This window comes from Zea mays, chromosome 5 (assembly GCF_902167145.1).
Source record: "Zea mays cultivar B73 chromosome 5, Zm-B73-REFERENCE-NAM-5.0, whole genome shotgun sequence".
NCBI classification, from domain to species: Eukaryota; Viridiplantae; Streptophyta; class Magnoliopsida; order Poales; family Poaceae; genus Zea; species Zea mays.
The window spans coordinates 113,793,413-113,802,306 of record NC_050100.1 but is presented as its reverse complement, the minus strand read 5'-3'; the positions used below and the strand labels follow the sequence as shown (position 1 = coordinate 113,802,306).

The following is an 8,894-nucleotide window of genomic DNA, read 5'->3' as shown; positions in this document are numbered from 1 at the left end:
TTTTGAGTGTGTCGATTTATACCAATATTTATATCTGTAACATAAAAAATATAATATGGCAATAACAAAAAGCAAACCTCCAATTTATTTGCTTTGCTGTAGATTGCCCATCTGGGGCAGATAAAGAGGGACAAAAAATGAAGTTGCAATTGCTCTAAAAGAGCACATAAAGGCAATTTGATTGGAATTACGTTCATAGTCTGAAACAGTCATCTCATCAAACAGACGTAAAAGAGAAGGATTGGCAAAATTTTCATGCTGGTAAGCTTCTGAGTGACTGCTACCTTCCTAAAGGTTTCAGAACACCGTCGATGCTTCTTGAAATCATATATAGGAACATTTGCAGGTTGAGCACGTTTCAGCTGCACCATGCATTCCGAGCCATTGGCAATTTTGCCATTATCATTTGTGGCCTTCGCCAGTATGTCATCGGACCCACAAATCATAGACACAGACGGTCCCACCAGTCATAGACACGGGATGGCATAATAACAGACAGCCAAATTTGAGAGTGGCAAAACAGCAAATTTCTCATGCATTCCATAAGTTGTTCTGTATCAAATGCATCTGCAAGCAAAGAATACCGTCCATTTCACGTGTCAACAATTCAATTCAGCTCAGATAGCTACCACAAGCAGGGAACACGAAACAGAAAATGCAGTACTAGGGTGATCAAAATTGTAGTCTTGTGCATGTGCAGACTCTTCAGCGGTTAGACCACAGTAGAATGAATCCTGCAAAATGACAAGCTTGAAATGAGTTTCAAATTTCAACAGTGTTTCTTCAGAAGTTATCGCCATTAAATTGGTTTTAACGACTTGTAAAACCTAATCCATATTTGTCAATTCTAACTAACGTGGCTTACAAGCTAGTCAAAATGGAAATGTGTGCACACTGCAGACTGCACACTACACAGCCTCACTAGCATTTCCATGCAGATACAAGAATGTTTAGCTATCCTCTGATCTTACAGTTCTAACTGCATAACGGAATACACTATACAAAACCAGGGAAGTACAGGGCCAGGCTTGACAGCAGCATGTTCTTAAACCAAAACAATCCAGCCGCAGAAACAGCAGTGACCACTGAGGCACTGACCACACACACCTGGCTAACGAGCACGACGCGGTGGTCGTGCAGCTGTTGGATAATCATGTCGCACACCGTCGTCTTCCCCAACGCCGTCTCTCCAGAAACCCCTTTGAGAAAATCAAGCAGAACTTCTGAATCAGCAGTTCAGCACCATCAAATGAGGAGTGGATAGCCAGCACGAGAAACCGAGACAGTGCGGGACCGAGCCGGTCATTCCACCTGCTAGAGCGGTGAACGCTTGCAGGGAGGGGTCGCATGACAACCTACCGATGATGAAAGGCTGCCTGGCAGCAGAAGGGGAGGGGATCTCGGTGGTGCCGTTGGCGTAGACGGCGCCGTTGGAGTGCGTGTGCGCCTGTCATGCCCCTGGCCACCGGCGTGATCGCCAGGACGTGAGCTCGATAGACGCCGCCTCCAACGAAGAAGACGCACGCACGCGAGAGAGGTAATCCTTCTAGTATTTTCTATTCTGTTCCTTTACATCCTTTCGGAGTCATCTCTATATAGCTGAACTTGGCCCAACAAATACGCCAACACAAAATAGCCCAAAACGGCCCACTCTCCCTCATTCAGTCGTCACCTTTCTTCTTTAGAGTTTCAGACTACCTCCAGCTCTCCACTCCAATCTTCAGACCTGACAGCCGGATGTTACATTACCGCCCCGATGAAACGTTGCTTGTCCCCAAGCAACCTCATGTTTCGTACTGTAGAGCATGATGTGTCCATTTCGAATTTTCTGTATCCTTGAAACTATATTGGGATCACAAGCTTCATCCAATCCAGAAGTCGTAATATCATACAAGTGCACCCCGTATTTGATCTTCACAGTTTTGAGCTATCATCTCTGAAGAATTTGTGAATATATGCAGTGAACATTAGTCTTATTGAGTTGTGGATACCTGGATCCCAAATTCGTGTAGAGAAATTTGCCTTGCAAGCAACCCCAACTGTAATGGACTTGAGCTTCCGACGTCTGAAATAGTTCTTGAACAATATAATCAAGTTCTCATGACTACTCATGAACTCGTTGCCTTGTGCTAGTTGCCAGAACAATCCATCATGTGAACCGAGATCAGGAAACAATTCGACATCCCACCTAACACCAACAAGAGACATTTCAGTAGACATTGGAGCTGCAGTACCTCTTGCAACCACTGGAGGCCCTAGCACCTCGTGCTCTATCCGTGTTGCTGGCATTTCAGAACATACATGAGGTTTCAGAGGCAACACCCCATAGCCTGTCAACCCCAAACCTTGGTTTCCAAATAGAGAAGACCCACCATATTTCTGCTGCATTGGATCCTCAATAAATTCACATACTGAACATGGAAGGAACTCCTCTTCAGTGTTTTCTTGGGGATTGTGGTTGCTCATCAGATATGGTTCTAAGGCACGATCAACATTCTCAGTGCTCCAGAATAATAGCATATTCCTGCCATCTTTTCTCATGCTGTTAATATCTTCACTTCCCCACTGATTTTGTCGATCACTTGTATCAGCCCTGGAGATGAACCCAACAGAATAACATTCCGTTTCATATTTCTTAGTGTCCATGATTTCACTTCCCAACCACCTTGGTACAACTTGTGACAAAAGATTAATATATTTTTCCAAAGCAATCTCGGGGCGCATGCTCCCCAACTTTTGCCAAGCACTCCATTTAGCGTGGGATGACAACCTCAATGTAAATGGTTGTGTAGAGTCATAACAGGGGCCATCAATGGCAACCTTGAGGAGGCCTTGAAGCTGCACATGCTCGTCACTATTGAGCTGCGATAAAGCAGCCAATTCATCAAGCCTGACTTCAAGACCTTGCACATTCTCCTCCAGTCCAGCACCAGGATGCATAGCCCGAGCGGCCTTCAACGGAATCATATCCCCGTTGGGCTCGGCCGAGCAGTCCAGCTCCCCGTCGAGCATGGGCCCCTCAAAGAGCAACACATTCTTGCATTCCAATCTCACCTCTTGCCTAGTACATGCATTTATCCAGGCGATTCCAAGCGCAACCAAGCTCCTATAGGAGATTTCTGGTGCAAGATGTTTCAAAACCTGTGCTGCCCATTTTGGCATGGTTATCCATAATTCAAAAGTAGAAGTTTCGCAAGCCACACCCATGGATGGCCAAGGCTCAAATGAAGATGTCTTGATATCATCATTATTCAATAGAACACAAACTAACTGCCTCTTCTCAATAATTTCATTCTTGATACGGCTCCCTAGAAGCTGATCACCAAAACAAGTTTGGGCACTGCCAGAAACAAGATATGCCACATGTGCAGAACTCCAAGTTGTGATTTCGCAGCGCCTTGTAGCAACTCCATGTGAAAGATCTTCAGCTTGAAGAGGTGGATGAGCACTGGCTCGGTTCTGAAGTTTACTCGCACAAATATCAATATTCAAGAGTGCATTCAAGCCATCTTTTAGTGTGCCCAATAAACATGCATCCAGGGTGCATGGTACTCCACAGAGAAGAAATTTCAGGTTCACGTCTTCATCATGTATTCTTATAGCTGAAAAACCTTCAAAACCACCTTCTTCCTCATCCACTTCATCTGGCATAGCCTCAAGTATGTCGCTACCCACAACCTCTTCTTCATGATCATCAACCCCAACGACGCCTACAATCTCGCCTGCACCATTAGTTTCATTGATTGATTCTGGAGCCAATTCTTGAGAAAGGATACCACCAGCACTAGTAGCATCAACATTTTCAGCATCTAGCTCCTTCTTAGGGCCATCCTCAAGCACACTGACCACACTAGCAGGAATAAACTCATCCTTGTTTCCTCCATTCATAACCACTGCAGTTTCCTCACTCGGTGGGTCAGGCCTACTGGCCTCATCTTCAATGTCACCCTCCTTCTTAGCTGATTCTTTTAAGGCTTCTTCACCTTGAGCAAGCTGCTGCAGTAATCCTTCATGCGTGTGAATTTCAGCTTGCATCTCCCCATCCCATGCCACTGTAAGACCTATTTCCCTGGACATTGGGTATGTACTTACTTGCTGTGACATTCCAACAAACATCCATGGAACCTCAGGCACAACATCCCTCTCACAATCATGTTGCAATAGGCCATGTGAGTTGTAGCCAAGTAATACTTCAGTACCCCGTACCATCTCCTCAATAGACTTTTCATCGAACACTGAGTAGGCAGTACCTCCATTCCCCTGAGCATTAAGACCACACCGACGCCCTTGTTCGCTAGATCGAGGACCCTCCCAACTCAGTTCCTCAGGTTCCATATCCCTAGCCATGCACCTCACCACCTCATGTGTTGTTTCCATTTTTTGCGTTCTCTGGACCCTCTCCTCTGTGGCCTTCCCTGCAACCACCGCAGCCAAGCAGTCTGCCTGCTCCTGGAGTCGAAGCTGACCCGCCCCCATCACCTCCAGTCTATCTCCCAACCGATCCAACATCTCCATCATCTTCTCCCACTGCTCGTCACTCGTATGCTTGAATGTCGCCATGGCAGAGAACATAGACTGAGTCAGCGCCGACGACTTCTTCGGTCTCCGCCGCCAACACCACCAAGTCGACTGTCTGCCGGAGATCGACGAGCGTCGATGACGCGATGCCGATGCCGAGAGTCGTCGATGGAGTTGGGAACCCGCGTCGATGGAGTTGGGAACCCGCGTCGAAGACCCTAGTCACCGCAGCAAAGACGCTGATGAGGAAGACACGACCCGCTCCCCGAGACGCCGAGGATCGGAAGCTTTGATACCACTTGTCATGCCCCTGGCCACCGGCGTGATCGCCAGGACGTGAGCTCGATAGACGCCGCCTCCAACGAAGAAGACGCACGCACGCGAGAGAGGTAATCCTTCTAGTATTTTCTATTCTGTTCCTTTACATCCTTTCGGAGTCATCTCTATATAGCTGAACTTGGCCCAACAAATACGCCAACACAAAATAGCCCAAAACGGCCCACTCTCCCTCATTCAGTCGTCACCTTTCTTCTTTAGAGTTTCAGACTACCTCCAGCTCTCCACTCCAATCTTCAGACCTGACAACCGGATGTTACAGCGCCGCGGTGGGGGAAGATGAAGAAAGGGAAGAGGGGCTGGAGGCGGGCGCGCCGGCGGGAGCGGCGGGCGGGGGCGGGGCGGGCGCGGGCAGGAGCGGGCGCGCCGGCGACGGCGGCGGCTTCGTCGTTGTGGAAGACACGGGAGTGAGAAGAGGATAAGATTGAGTAGGGTTTAGGATAAAAAAAAATTAACTTCCTAGAGTTCCTACATGTATTCTAGGATGTTAAATAACTTCCTAGAGGAGGCCGTAGGAAGTTAGCATGAGCAGCTAACTTCCTAGAGTTGGTCGTAGGAAGTTAGCGGTTTGTTTTACCACACCTGCGGATCAGCAACTAAAACCTAACTTCCTAGAGAAGGTCGTAGGAAGTTAGCGGCTCGCTTGACCGAACACACAGGTCAGCATGTGAAAGCTAACTTCCTACAGCTTTTATAAAATACCGTAGGAAGTTATGTTTATTTCCTAGAGCTACCAGTTGCCTCTCGGAAGTTATTTATTTCCTACGGTTTGTTATAAAAGCTGTAGGAAATTAAAAAACCGTAGGAAGTGTATGATTTTGGTGTAGTGAACGTATTTTAATCAATAGGAAGTTACTATAGTTTTTACAGAATTTATGGATTTTTTTAAAAGGTTGTAGTTCAAATAACCCTCAAAAGGCTTAATAGATAAAGAAAAGAGAATTAAAAGTTAACTAATATTAATTAAATGATTCATGTAAAACCCATCTGAACCTTAACTAACCTTTTAGGAGAAAAATCTAAGTCTTAATCCTCCCTTTTCCTTTTGGTCAAATCTTAACGTGGACCCTAAAATGAACTCCTATAAAGACTTATTGTAATAAGTATAGTCCCTCACTTTTGCTAAGTAACTTAGGGATACTTCACCATGCGTCCTCAAGAAACATTTTTTTGCATATCATAGCATTCGTTTATCTTACACGTTGCACTCATTAGATTGCAACCTCGTTGGCGGAGAGTACGTGTTGATTCTGGAGCAAGGAGTTGAGCAAGAGGAAGTCCATGAACCTGCTCCCGAGCTAGCCACTGAAGACCTCCCCGCTAAACCCACACCTGAAGGCAAGCCCTGGTTTTATGCATAACCATTATTATGCTATTTTACTACAATTATGTTTCTAGGCTTGTATTATGCATTGAGTGTACGAGTTGGTTGAAACCCTATATGTATGAACTCAGGTTCCTTTATGAGATGAATACTAGTATGCTAGCTCGAGTAGCTGCTTGATAATTGAGGATCTCGATACAAGTCGAGTGATTTTTCTAGCACTCGTGCGAGGTCAGAAATTGACTATATTCATTTTTGACAATGGGATTATGATTGCTTTGGACACTTATGCCTAGGGAATGCCCTATCTATGAGACGGAATTGGAATAAGGATTAACGTGCGGATACATGTGTCAAGTGTTTGAAAGTACTAAGCACATGCCGAGAAATATGGTAATCGGTAAGCCTAGTACCCGATTGAACCTGCCCGCAGACACATTAACCACTTGCCTGAGAAATTGGTCTCCCATTCCGGATATTGTGGCTACATGATGCAATTACTGCACGGCTAGGTCCGGGGCAATGAGGCTCTATATGCCAAGGGAGTGGGGTTCGATCTGTTTCCAGGGAATCGATGTGGACGGTTGACGTGTGTGGGGACAGAGTGCCCCTACATGTCGCGTGTTTAGGTTTACCTTGCAAGGTTAAAACTCATTTTGAATCGTTTGCTTCTTGCGACTAATGAGACTACTTGATCTGTTGTACTGCATTAAGTAAGAAGTGTAATGAGGTTTCATGATATAAAGTGTTGCTTACACTAAATGCTTCTTACCATGTAAGCTTAGAAGGATGATAACCAAGTTTAAGGAATAATATAGAACTTGAAAAAGCTAAAACTTGTTTTAGACTCAGCTAGTGCTTTTGGCAAACCAAACCCCTCAGCCAAACAACTTCATGGTCTAGAGGTAGAGGAGTAGACTCCTCACACCGGGTAAGTCCAGCTGAGTATTATATACTTAGCCTTGCTTGTGGCACCAAAATTTTTAGGTTTTCTGCAAGGTATGGTTGATGGTTTGACTTGTCCCTCCACCCTACCACCAGATTGGACGGTTGAGTGGAAGGATGCTACCTATGCAGGAGAGGACCAAGAGGAGTGATTTGGCCAAGCTTCGCCATGTTACTCTTTTACCGTCGTTAGTTATTTCCACTGCAACAAAAACAATGGTTACTAAACTACGAATGATGTAATCACTATTGCTACCTTTAAGTTATGGTATTATGCTTTATTGTATTCCTTTGTGCCTCACCTTCGAGTGAGCAAGTGGTATTTGATCCTTGTTAAGTGGTTTTATCGGACTCGATTTGACGAACTTACAATTTATTCTGATTTAAGTTCATCGTTGCCTCTAAGGCAAAACTTGGGCACTTTAGCTAGAATAATCTGGATGGTTCCTCCACGGTTGCCTTACCAAACATCCTCAAAATGTATTTACTTTGGCGTAAGCAAATGTGTTTCAGGCATATAGCGAGGGATGGACGAAGGAGGCCTTTGGCCGAAGCAGCGTGTAAAAAAGCTTCGTCTATACATGCATACAACAAAGGTGTGAGCCAAGGTCGTTAGCCTCGGCGTAGAGAAAGCCTCGAGCGCGAAGCGACGAAGGGGAAGATGTCCAAGACTTGCGCATCAATATATAAAGAAGAAAGACAATGGTGCCCTGTAATATTTGTACATCATTTGTGTAAACATTGTGGGCATGTTTGTACTTTCATACGAAGTTGTACAACTTCCCTATAAATAGGTGAACAACGCCATGTACAAATTCAACTTTCGAGGGCCTTAAGCTTCGTTCTACTTAGCCTTCAAGTTATTTTCGAGCTATCTTGTGCAAAGGAGCCGAAGGTATGTTTGTAAACTTGCTTAACATGGAGAAAGATGGAATAAAAATGCTAAGGCATATGAGATGAGTATCACGCTTCATTGTTCAACGTCATTTCATTTATTATTATTTTATCAGTATCTCCTCTTTAAACTCTCATCCTTATGTTATCCCTTCGGAAAAGTGGTAACTTAAGGATGAAGGTCCCAACTTCTTAACTTATGTTGCCTTGTTTTTTATATCATGTAACAATGAAAGGAAAGTGACCAACATTGGCACCCATCTCTGGTGATTTTCATGACCACAACAACATGTACGACAACGAAGAGGATGGCAAATCGTCAGGTTTCGTCATCAACATTGGAGAATCTTGTTTTCACCATCACTAGGGGCTCGAGCTTCGAACCCAACAATAAGAAACAAAATAAAGAAGCCCAAAGAAGGGTGCAACATGTGTACATCCAAGGACCCTACATCAAGACCAAGTGGTCCCATGTTCCAATCACATTCTCTTAGGATGATCTTCGTCTTAAAGACTACCCACATAGAGATGCCATGGTAATCTCATGTGTCATAAAGGGCTTCGTGGTGCACAACATTCTGGTTGATACAAGCAGTGCAACAGACATCATATTTGCAAAAGCTTTCAAACAGATGCAACAACCAGAGGATAAAATTCATGATTCAGCCTTTTCTCTTTGTGGCTTCGGAGGACAAGAAGTGATGGCTCTCGTAAAGTTGTCTATGCTTATTACCTTTAGCTATGTCAACAACACAAGAACAGAAGAAGTTATGTTTGAAATAGTTGATATCAAATTCCCATACAATGCAATCTTTGGAAGAAGGATGCTGAATATCTTCAAAGCAGTCCTGCATTTAGCCTACCTTTGTATGAATAT

At 44.6% G+C, this 8,894-nt stretch overlaps 1 long non-coding RNA gene across 1 annotated transcript; it reads right to left on the bottom strand.

Moving 5' to 3' along the window:
* Nucleotides 1-219: 219 nt before the first annotated feature.
* Nucleotides 220-1,531, bottom strand: LOC111589281 (uncharacterized). Its single transcript, XR_002748274.1, has 3 exons — nt 1,360-1,531; nt 1,108-1,199; nt 220-734 (listed from the first exon to the last, which is right to left on the bottom strand). It is a non-coding gene; the product is annotated as an uncharacterized lncRNA (long non-coding RNA).
* Between the last annotated feature and the right edge of the window lie 7,363 nt (nt 1,532-8,894).